This window comes from Pseudophryne corroboree, chromosome 5 (genome assembly GCF_028390025.1).
Source record: "Pseudophryne corroboree isolate aPseCor3 chromosome 5, aPseCor3.hap2, whole genome shotgun sequence".
Classification (NCBI taxonomy): domain Eukaryota; kingdom Metazoa; phylum Chordata; class Amphibia; order Anura; family Myobatrachidae; genus Pseudophryne; species Pseudophryne corroboree.
Window position 1 is genome coordinate 484,499,879 of NC_086448.1, and position 10,583 is coordinate 484,510,461.

A 10,583-nucleotide genomic window follows, 5' to 3' on the forward strand; every position below is an offset into this window, starting at 1 on the left:
AAAACAGTCTGCAAAACTTTAGATAAAGAACACAAACCCATGGGATCGTCCAATGCATTGATATAGTGCCTAAGCTGAAGGTACATGAAAAACTGTTTCTGCGGAAGAGAGTATTTATCATGTAATTGGGAGAAAGAAAGTAACTGGCCTCCTGGGTCGAAAACGTCCTTAATAACATTAATACCCCACAGTTTCCATGTTTAGAACGTTTTATTGTGCAATGATGGTTGAAAACCAGGGTTACCCCAGATAGGAATATAAGGAGTAGAAAAGGGGTTACTATTAAGGTGTTTGTGAGTCGCCAACCAGGCCTTATAGGTGTTGTTAAATAAAATGTTGGTCCTGAAATCTCTAGGAATATCTCTAGAAGGCACGTGTAAAAGAGCAGCAGGGGAGTATGGATAGAAAAGTGCCTCTTCCAGGGAGGGATTAGTGTAAGAATCTTGATTTAAGAGCCAATCTGAAATGTATCTGAATAAGGCTGCCCTAGCGAATAACTGAACATTTGGGACACTCAGTCCCCCCTTCTGTTTACTAAGTTACGTGCGAGCCTTGGGCATTCGAGGCTTTCCATTTTTCCATATAAATTTGGAGAACATTCTAGAGCAAGTTAAGGCATCAGTTCTGGATATCACTATAAGAAGCATCTGAAGAAGGTACGCCAGTTTGGGGAAATACACTGATTTTATGACTACAGTTCTACCAAGGATGGAAAGTGGTAAATCCATCCAGTTGTCCAACTGGAGTTTTAATTTTTGAATGATTGGAGTGTAATTAGCTAAGTATACTTGAGAAGTCAGCGAAGGAATGTGTATTCCTAGATATTTTAGTGTGTTAGTGTTAAGCTTAAGTTGGGGTACTAAGCTTGAGAGGTCATTGGGAGTTAGGTAAGGTCCAATTGGGAGAAGATCCGATTTAGTAGCATTTACTCGGTATCCAGCAAATGATCCGAATTTAGCTATGGTGTCAAAAATGGCCGGAATAGAAGTCAATGGATTACTTACAAATAAAAGCATATCATCTGCAAATAGGCTTAGTTTAGTCTGTACATCACCTACTGCAACGCCCGTAAAGGTTGGAAGTTGTCGGAGAGCTACAGCCAAAGTTTCCTGGGCCACCGCGAACAAGAGAGGGGACAGTGGGCATCCCTGATGGGTACCTCTTCGAGTAGAGAATGGGGTCAAAAGAAACTTATTGGTGAAGATTTGGGTGAGGGGGTTACTATATAACGCCTGTATCGTGGAGATGAACTGCGAGGGAAAGCCAAAATTTCGAAGAGTCTTGGACAGGTGATCCCACGTAACCAGATCAAATGCTTTCTCAGCATCTAAAGACAACAGAATAGCAGGGCCATCCATCCGAGACGACTCCAAGGCTGGCATAACCGTTAAAATCTTTCTAATGTTAGTTACCGAGTGCCTTCCCCATATGAAACCAGTTTGGTCTTCATGAATCAGACCCGGGAGTAACTTTTTCATTCTCTCCGACAAAAGTTTTGTAAAGATCTTGTAGTCTACATTAAGTAGCGCTATGGGTCTATAAGAGGAAGGCATCAGTGGGTCTCGACCCGGTTTGGGGAGAACCCTAATCAGCGCTGAATTGAAGTATTGCGGAACTATGTACGAAGAGCAAATTGAGTTATATAGAGATACCAATGGGTTACAGAAGTTTAAAGAGAGAATTTTATAGAATTCCGATGATAAGCCATCGGGGCCCGGGGATTTTAAATTTTTAAGTGAATTAATTGTGTCCAAAACCTCCTGGGAAGTGATAGGAGCAATTAATGTATTCGCAAGATGTAAGGGGAGTTGTGGCAATGATACACCTTCCCAAAAGGTTCGTTTAGCTGAGTCATTGATAGGGTCCTGAGAATATAAGTCTTTGTAGAACGTGTGGAGAATATCGGAGATCTTTTTACCTTGAAAGTGGCATCTGCCTTCCCCATCCCGTAAGGCTGCTATATGATGAGGGCCAGTGTCAGCCTTAAGAAGATTGGATAGTAACCTGCTGGATTTATTACCGAATTGGTAGATATTGTGTTTACCTGTGTTAAGATACTTATTGTCAAGTTGTGTCAAAACTTGGTCAAAGTTTATTTTGGCTTGTTTATAGGAGTTATGCGTGTCCAAGGTGGGGCAGGACTTAAATTTTTGAAACGAGGCAGTGAGGGAAGATTGGGCAGCACGATAAGTGGAATTTAGGTCTTTCTTAAATTTGGCCATAAAAGCGATGATGTCGCCCCTTAGCACCGCTTTCGCAGTTTGCCAGAATAAGGCCGGATCCGATTCATGAGAGGCATTATTAAGCTTATAAGACTCCCATGCGGCGCGCAACATGAAAGAAGAAACTACATTTAGATCTCCCCCCAAGATAATGGGGATATCAGTGTATGGTCGAAGAATGTCAGTGATTTTCAGATAAAAGAGTTTATCATAAATGGTAGGGGCATAGACATTGCATAAAATGTATCTAGATCCCTCCAAACTTAAGTCCAGTATTATATACCTGCCTTCCGCATCGATTATCTGGCTGTGGATCTCATAGGAGACACCCTTGCGGATTAGGATAGCCACCCCTCTAGCTTTTGAAGAGTAAGAGGACGATGCCATGAGCTACTGACGAAGCATAGAAAGTTTCAAATGCTCCTCTGGAGTCAAATGAGTTTCTTGTAACATAGTCACATCTGCCTTCATCTTATTCAAATACGTAACTATCCTTCTGCGTTTAATGGGGGAGTGGATACTCCGCACATTCCATGAGAAAATTTTAACCTGGGAGGCCATACTTCATAACAGAGAACAGTAATTTATCAAGATACTCATCAGGTTCTAAAATGTACAGCAAGGCAAAGAAGTGTAATAATATCATACTCATACAACTCAATGGCATATTCCTGGTACGAGCCACCCCCCAACCCCCAGGGAAAAGGGAAGACAGAGGTACAGCAGAGAAGGGGAAGAAATGGAAGATAGAACAAGAACTAGAAAAAAATAGAAAATGGAGAAGACAACTGTAAGACATTTGGTTGTTTGAGTGTAAAACAACCCATAGCAGTAACCGTGAACACCCTCAAACTCAAACACGAAGAGGAGAATACATCTCGCTCCTCTATCAACAAAGCATTGATGAGTAAAGCAGGACAAAAAAATATATATATTTTGGTAATGAACAATAAGAATCAGAGCAAGAGAAAAATTATTGTATCAGGTCCGTTGAGTACACCCTGATAAACAAAACCTTGGTAAAGGTCAGACAAAAATAGATCACTTAGGCATAGGACCAATAACTCTATCAGGAACAAAAGGGCACTATGGGCTCGGAAGCGAGGCTACCGCAATTGCAGCCGCCCAAGCAACCGGGTCAGCATCCCATCAATATTAAACGGTATGGGAAGACTAGCAATCGAATAGATCTTAAAAAGAAAATCAATGGCTATAAATCTATACGATAAAATAAAATATGATTAGGAAAGTTACTAGTCTCCCAGGTGCGTAATATGGTACGGCCCTTCAGCTGGAATCTCACTCATTCTGGTCCATTGCGGTATGATCTGGTGCATTGACCACCCATTGTAGGAATGCCTTTGCATCTTCCACACTAGAAAAGTCTTTCGGACCTTGAGGTGAGAAGATGCGGAGTCGGGCTGGGTACATTAGCGCAAATTTTTGTGCCTGATTGGACCAGTTGTGAGCAAACTGTGGACATCTCTCGTCTAGCTCTTGATACCTCAGCGGAATAGTCCTGAAACAGGAAAAGCCTCTGGCAATCCCATTTCAGAGGACCTTTAGAACGAGCTGTAGACCAAATCATCTCCTTATGACGAAAGTTAAGACACTTAAATATCACCGGGCGTGGTCGAGCCTGGTTAGACTCTCTCGGTGGGCCCAAGCGATGCGCTCTCTCAATTTCCAGTGAAGATTATTCTCCAGAGATCCCAAGTATTTCAGGCAGATCAGACATCAGAAATTAGCCTGTGCTTGAAGTAGAGGTTCCACTGTTTCCTTAATTGCTTTCACAAGCTCTGCATAGGAGGAAGGCGTGGTAGCGGCTTTAGGTGGCATTATGTCCAGGGCTTTGGGACCCAGTACAGGGTTACCTGGAGCAGGAGTAAGAAGTGGGTCGAAGGCTGTCACAGCTCCCTTGCCACTCCCTTTGATACGGTGAGGTTTAGGTGCTGATAAGGTGATGAATTTGTCCATAACACGTTCAAGAGGCACTATAGGCATTATCAGGACAGGCCAGAAGATATCCAATGGTGTGTTCGGTAAGAGAAGCGATCACGGTCACCGCGCAGATAACATCACTCCATATTAAATTCGGAGAAGCGTAGGGAGAGAAACATAATGTTGACACCTCTGATTTCAAGGTGGCGTAGAAAGGTCGCCTGCAGTTGCAGGAGCAGACACACACAAAACGCCCCGGAAGACAGAGCTATCCCCCACACCGAGATGACCCGTCCAGCAGCTTCGTCCAGGGGAAAGAAAGCAGCGTATATTCCAAAGCTGAAGTATTTGCCCAGCATGTTCAGGGTGAGGTGGGGGTCAGTAAGATGGTGAAAGTCAGTGGCATATGGCTGGCACCAAGTAGTGCAGAGATTAGAATGGAGCATGAACTGTATATAGCTTCGCAAGGGTCATTATATGCAGCTCAGGCCGGGTGAAGCGTGTCTGCTGTGATCACAGAGGTAAGGGACATATATCAGCTGTTGGGAATGTGTGAAAACCTCTGCAACATATGCATTAATACCTTGCAGCAATAAGGAGAGGCAGGAGAAGGTGCACACAGGAGCTCCCTGTTGATGGAGACTATATCTCCAGCAGTAAGGGATCACCTCATAGCCCACAAGATGGCCGCCGCTTCTTGGTGAGTGCTCCCGGAGGTCTTCTATGTGCTCCGTTTCACTGCTCCCGGTGCGCTGTGCAGGCGATGCGGCCGCCACAGGGAGCGTTGAGTCAGTCTCCGGCGGGGTGTGCAGTCAGAGGCATGGTTACAGTGCCCCCGTATGCGGCTCCGTAGCGCGTCCCGTCCATCTCCAAAATTGAGTCCCCGGCTTGGCAGACGTGGGAAGGCAGCAACCCGCAGAGACTGCCGAAGCCGGCTCCCGATTCCGCGGCGCTTACCCACGGGTATGGGGATGTTAAGGAGGAGGGAGGGGGTCAAGTGGGTCCGGGGAAGGGGGTATTTATATGCACAAAAAGGGCTTTTTATAGGTGTGCAATCCGGAGCTCCACACAAACGCAGCTACTGCAGTTGCCAGCCAGGCCACGCCCCCAAGAATATAATTATTAATGAATTTCTTATGTAGAATAGTTCAATATATGTAATCACCACTAAATTATCAACACCACTCAAATTATTAGCATCACTTTAGTTCTTGATAGTAAAACACACAAAAAAGCACTTCAGTACAATCAGATTAAGTTAATTCACTAATATTAGGTAATCATCAGCCATTGAGTGGATATTTATTTAGGGTGTACTTATTTCCTAGTACATATGTAGTAGTCACGTTGAACACATCTAATTGTTTAAATAAATAATAAATTAGCTATAAGAATTATTCTCTGTTCTGTATGAAGTCTCTGCTCTGTATGAATATAAGCTTAGTTAGCTTGATGTCGAGTCGATTTGAACTTTATCATGTGAGGATTATAACTTGACTTTTATAATATAGGAAGTGTTCTGTATGTTTGTACATTGGGCTATGTAAAATTGCAGCCTTTTAATACGAATTTGCAAAATAAAAACGGTAGAACGCAGTCATTTCCGGTATGCGTTCCACCTAGTATATGATCTGTAAGCAACTCCTATTTACTATATCACAAACATTTCTAACTGCCAAGAGGCGTTTCCAGATAATATGACGCCGTCATCTGACAAGGCTGTGGGATGGTCCGGGCTCTGGGGGCGGCCCGTGAGCTGGGGTCTCTGACGCGAGTGACGCCGGAGACGCTAAGCCCGGCGTGCTGACGGAGTCCGTGACATCAACGTGGTTCTCATCAGGTGACCGACGGGGGCACGGTCCGGCTATAATATGCAGGCACACTGTTTTTCCTCATTTAGAAGGAGATGGGTATTTTCTACCGGGCATGTGATGCGTTCCAGCTGGAACGCATACCGGAATTATTAGTTCCTTATCAGCTGTAGTCATTTTCCATCTGGTTTAACTTCAATTTAGAGGTTTTGCTAATAGAATGTAGCATAAGAATTATTTCTATTTCACACAGGGCCATCTATGTATATTAAACAGGCCATTAAGCCACGTTACAGCAAATTTAAACATAAATTTTATCAGCCAGCAGTGATACAAAATGCAGCTAATTAAAGGAAATGATGTAATCACACTGGGAGTTTAAATAGCAGCCAGGGTGAGAGGCATTTCATTGTGAAATTTCCACACCCATGGTTGCAGGTTGGGAGATCCTTTATGGTGAGTGCTTCTTTTTGCTGTATTTGTGTTTAAGGGCTGCAGTTAAATCATTATCTTTGAATGATTGTATCTATATTTTACAATAATTGAGTTATCTTTTATTTTAAGATACAACTGTGGGTCCTTCTGGAAGTTCCAGTGTTTTATAATAATTATCTTTACTCTGGACATACCTTTTGGTATGTATATATTTTCTGCATTTTTTGCTGAGGAAAATTGTAATGGCTGATACATCTTATGCAAACCAAATTATGATCCTTTTTTGCAGATGCTTCCGTATATTCTTATAAAAATTTTAATCCAGTGTACTGAATCATTTCATGCGTCTAGGTATGTGCCTTTGGAGTACTTTTTTCATTTTATATTTTGTTTTTTGTACACCTATAAATCTCTTTTTCTCAATCCATTATGTGGTATATGGCTCATTTCCACTCTATTTTTGTAGGTTGATCCAGTACTAAAGACGAAAAAGGCTCTTATTAGAGTCTAAGGGGGAAATTTACTAAGCTCCCGATTTTGACCGAGATGCCGTTTTTTCATCAAAGTGTCATCTCGGTAATTTACTAAACACTAATCACGGCAGAGATGAGGGCATTCGTAATTTTTTGCAAGTCCAAGTAAAAAATTACGAATGAATACACCATCGGTCAAAACGCGGCTGTTTAAGTATGAATCTCGGTCATTTACTAAGAAGTGCAAAGCAAAAAAAAAAAAAAACACTGCCGTGAAAAATTACAACTCGTAAAAAAGTGCTAAAAAAAACAGACCTTTCTTTTTTATTCGTGATTGGATAGGCATGCACGGATCCATGAGATCCGTGCATGTATATCAGTGGGAAGGGGTGGGAAAGTGCTTATTTTTTCAAAAAAAATTGCGTGGGGTCCCCCCTCCTAAGCATAACCAGCCTCGGGCTCTTTGAGCAGATCCTGGTTGCAAAAATATGGGGAAAAAAATGACAGGGGTTCCCCCATATTTAAGCAACCAGCATCGGGCTCTGCGCCTGGTCCTGGTCCCAAAAATACGGGGGACAAAAAGAGTAGGGGGTCCCCCGTATTTTTAAAACCAGCACCGGGCTCCACTAGCTGGACAGATAATGCCACAGCCGGGGGTCACTTTTATATAGTGCCCTGCGGCCGTGGCATCAAAAATCCAACTAGTCACCCCTGGCCGGGGTACCCTGGGGGAGTGGGGACCCCTTCAATCAAGGGGTCCCCCCCCCAGCCACCCAAGGGCCAGGGGTGAAGCCCGAGGCTGTCCCCCCCCCATCCAATGGGCAGCGGATGGGGAGGCTGATAGCCTTTGTTGTAAAAGAAAAGATATTGTTTTTAGTAGCAGTACTACAAGTCCCAGCAAGCCTCCCCCGCATGCTGGTACTTGGAGAACCACAAGTACCAGCATGCGGCGGAAAAACTGGCCCGCTGGTACCTGTAGTACTACTACTAAAAAAATACCCAAAAAAAGACAAGACACACACACCGTGAAAGTATAATTTTATTACATACATACACACATACATACATACTTACCTTAAGTTCCCACGCAGGTCGGTCCTCTTCTCCAGTAGAATCCAAGGGGTACCTGTTGAAGAAATTATACTCACGAGATCCAGGGGTCCAGGCTCCTCGGGAAATCCAGGGGTAATCCACGTACTTGAAAAAAAAAAAAAAACGGTGTCCCGACCACGAACTGAAAGGGGACCCATGTTTGCACATGGGTCACCTTTCCACGAATGCCAGAAACCCACTCTGACTTCTGTCTAAGTGGGTTTCTTCAGCCAATCAGGGAGCGCCACATTGTAGCACTCTCCTGATCAGCTGTGTGGTCCTGTCCTCACTGACAGGCAGCACACGGCAGTGTTACAATGTAGCGCCTATGCGCTACATTGTAACCAATGATGGGAACTTTCTGCTCAGCGGTGACGTCACTTTAGGTCAACCGCTTCACCCCTGGCCCTTGGGTGGCTGGGGGGGGGACACCCCTTGATTGAAGGGGTCCCCACTCCCCCAGGGTACCCCGGCCAGGGGTGACTAGTTGGATTTTTGATGCCACGGCCGCAGGGCACTATATAAAAGTGACCCCCGGCTGTGGCATTATCTGTCCAGCTAGTGGAGCCCGGTGCTGGTTTTAAAAATACGGGGGACCCCTACTCTTTTTGTCCCCCGTATTTTTGGGACCAGGACCAGGCGCAGAGCCCGATGCTGGTTGCTTAAATATGGGGGAACCCCTGTCATTTTTTTTTTCCCCATATTTTTGCAACCAGGATCGGCTCAAAGAGCCCGAGGCTGGTTATGCTTAGGAGGGGGGACCCCACGCATTTTTTTTTATTATTTTACAGTGTTTAATTAAAAAAAAAAAAAAAAAAAACCCAAGCACGGATCACACAGATCCGGCCGAGATTGATTGTAAAAAAAGTCGGCAGTGTTTTGCTAATCACTGCCGTAAAAATAGAAAAAAAACCACGAATGACATCGACATCGGAACAAAAGAAAAACCCGAATACGACAGCTTAGTAAATTAGTCGTAATCAATTCAAAAAGTTGCAGTTTTACACTTTCGATGTCATTCGTGATTGAACTTTGACCTGAAACGGGAAAATACGAATCTTAGTAAATTTACCCCTAAGTGGGAAACCACTTTTTAAGGTCCATTTTTTCATTCTATATATGAAGCCTTTATATAAAGGTATTATATCTCATTCCATTTACTCTTAGGAGTCGTTTTTGTAGTTGAAGGAAGGCACAACCCCTTAAAATGAATTTTTGTGTCTTCTTCTCACTCAGGTCGCTTTTTAAACATCCTTATTGCAGAACCATTGATGTAATATTTTGATCCCAATAATTTTTTTGGTAGGTGCTTACCAATTTTTTTCACTGATTATACCCTAAAAATATCAGTATTTTCAGGAATTATAATTAGTTTCTTTATGTCCCCTTACAAGCTACCCCTGATGAAGTCAAACAGACAAAACGCGTTGGGTTTATCAGCTATAAATCAGTAATCCAGTTGATGATAACACTCCCTAGTGCCAAGTTCACACCTTGTTAAGGTGAGGGAGTTCGTACATCTATATCACCTACTGGACATTTATGGAATCACCAAAAAATTATCATGTGTAAGATTTCATAAGACCTTCTGTATAAGGTTTTTTATGAATTTATTTTGTTATTAAATAATTTTATTCTAATTGTTTGGGTGACTTTTTGGTGAGGGGTCATCCACTGTAGGAATCCAGAAAACCTCATCTTCTACAGTATAAGATATATCCATTTGGAAGGACTTCCATTCAATCTATACAAGAACTATAGCGCACTCAGGATTTGTTTTTTCTGTTTATGTAAATTTGAGATTTGGCAATGGAGATCTCACCTGTAGTGCTGCTTTTTTCCTCTGGGCGCAAGATAAGGATAATTTTTTGTTTATATATATATATATATATATATATATATATATATAATTTTTTTTTTTTTTAAGTGGTTGAATATGTCATTTATTATGAGATGGAATAAACAGTGAATGTATGACATACATTATGTACACATTAATTACTTTTGAATATATGCTTCATCCTTTTCTAAGTGTTTAAAAGGGGAGTGATAAAGTAGCAAACAATGTGCTCCTAACTGCCATGTAACAGGCTGTGTTTTTAAAATGTCAGTTAGGATTATTATTTTTGGCACTTTATCACTCTCCATTTTAACATTTGCAAAGTGATGCAACATCTCTCTCTCTCTCTCTCTCTCTCTCTCTCTCTCTCTCTCTCTCTCTCTCTCTCTATATATATATATATATATATATATATATATATATATATATATACAGTATATATATGATATTACCCTTTTAAAATACCCAACACACAAAATTTTGTATATACATTTTTACTGTAAATGTAACTGTACAATTTTTTAGAAAACAAAAAAACAACCACAAATACTTAGTAAAACTTCAATTTGATCAAGGATGCCCCGCACATGTTCCTCCATCTGCCGCAGGGCCAAAAATATTGGCGCATTTGTATCTCCAAAATCAGAATATGCAAAGAATGTTTTAACAAATATATACCTGTATATGTATGTATATATATATATATATATATATATATATATATATATATATTTGTTAAAACATTTATATATATATATATATATATATA

At 41.8% G+C, this 10,583-nt stretch overlaps 1 long non-coding RNA gene across 2 annotated transcripts; it reads left to right on the forward strand.

The window, feature by feature from the left end:
• Positions 1 to 6,393: 6,393 nt before the first annotated feature.
• On the forward strand, positions 6,394 to 9,532 carry LOC134929151 (uncharacterized). 2 transcript variants are annotated; one of them, XR_010178330.1, is made up of 5 exons: positions 6,394 to 6,430; positions 6,539 to 6,609; positions 6,699 to 6,760; positions 9,211 to 9,276; positions 9,369 to 9,532. It is a non-coding gene; the product is annotated as an uncharacterized LOC134929151 (long non-coding RNA). The 2 variants fall into 2 exon arrangements; XR_010178329.1 differs by lacking the exons at positions 9,211 to 9,276; positions 9,369 to 9,532 and having other exon boundaries at positions 6,699 to 6,824.
• Positions 9,533 to 10,583: the final 1,051 nt, after the last annotated feature.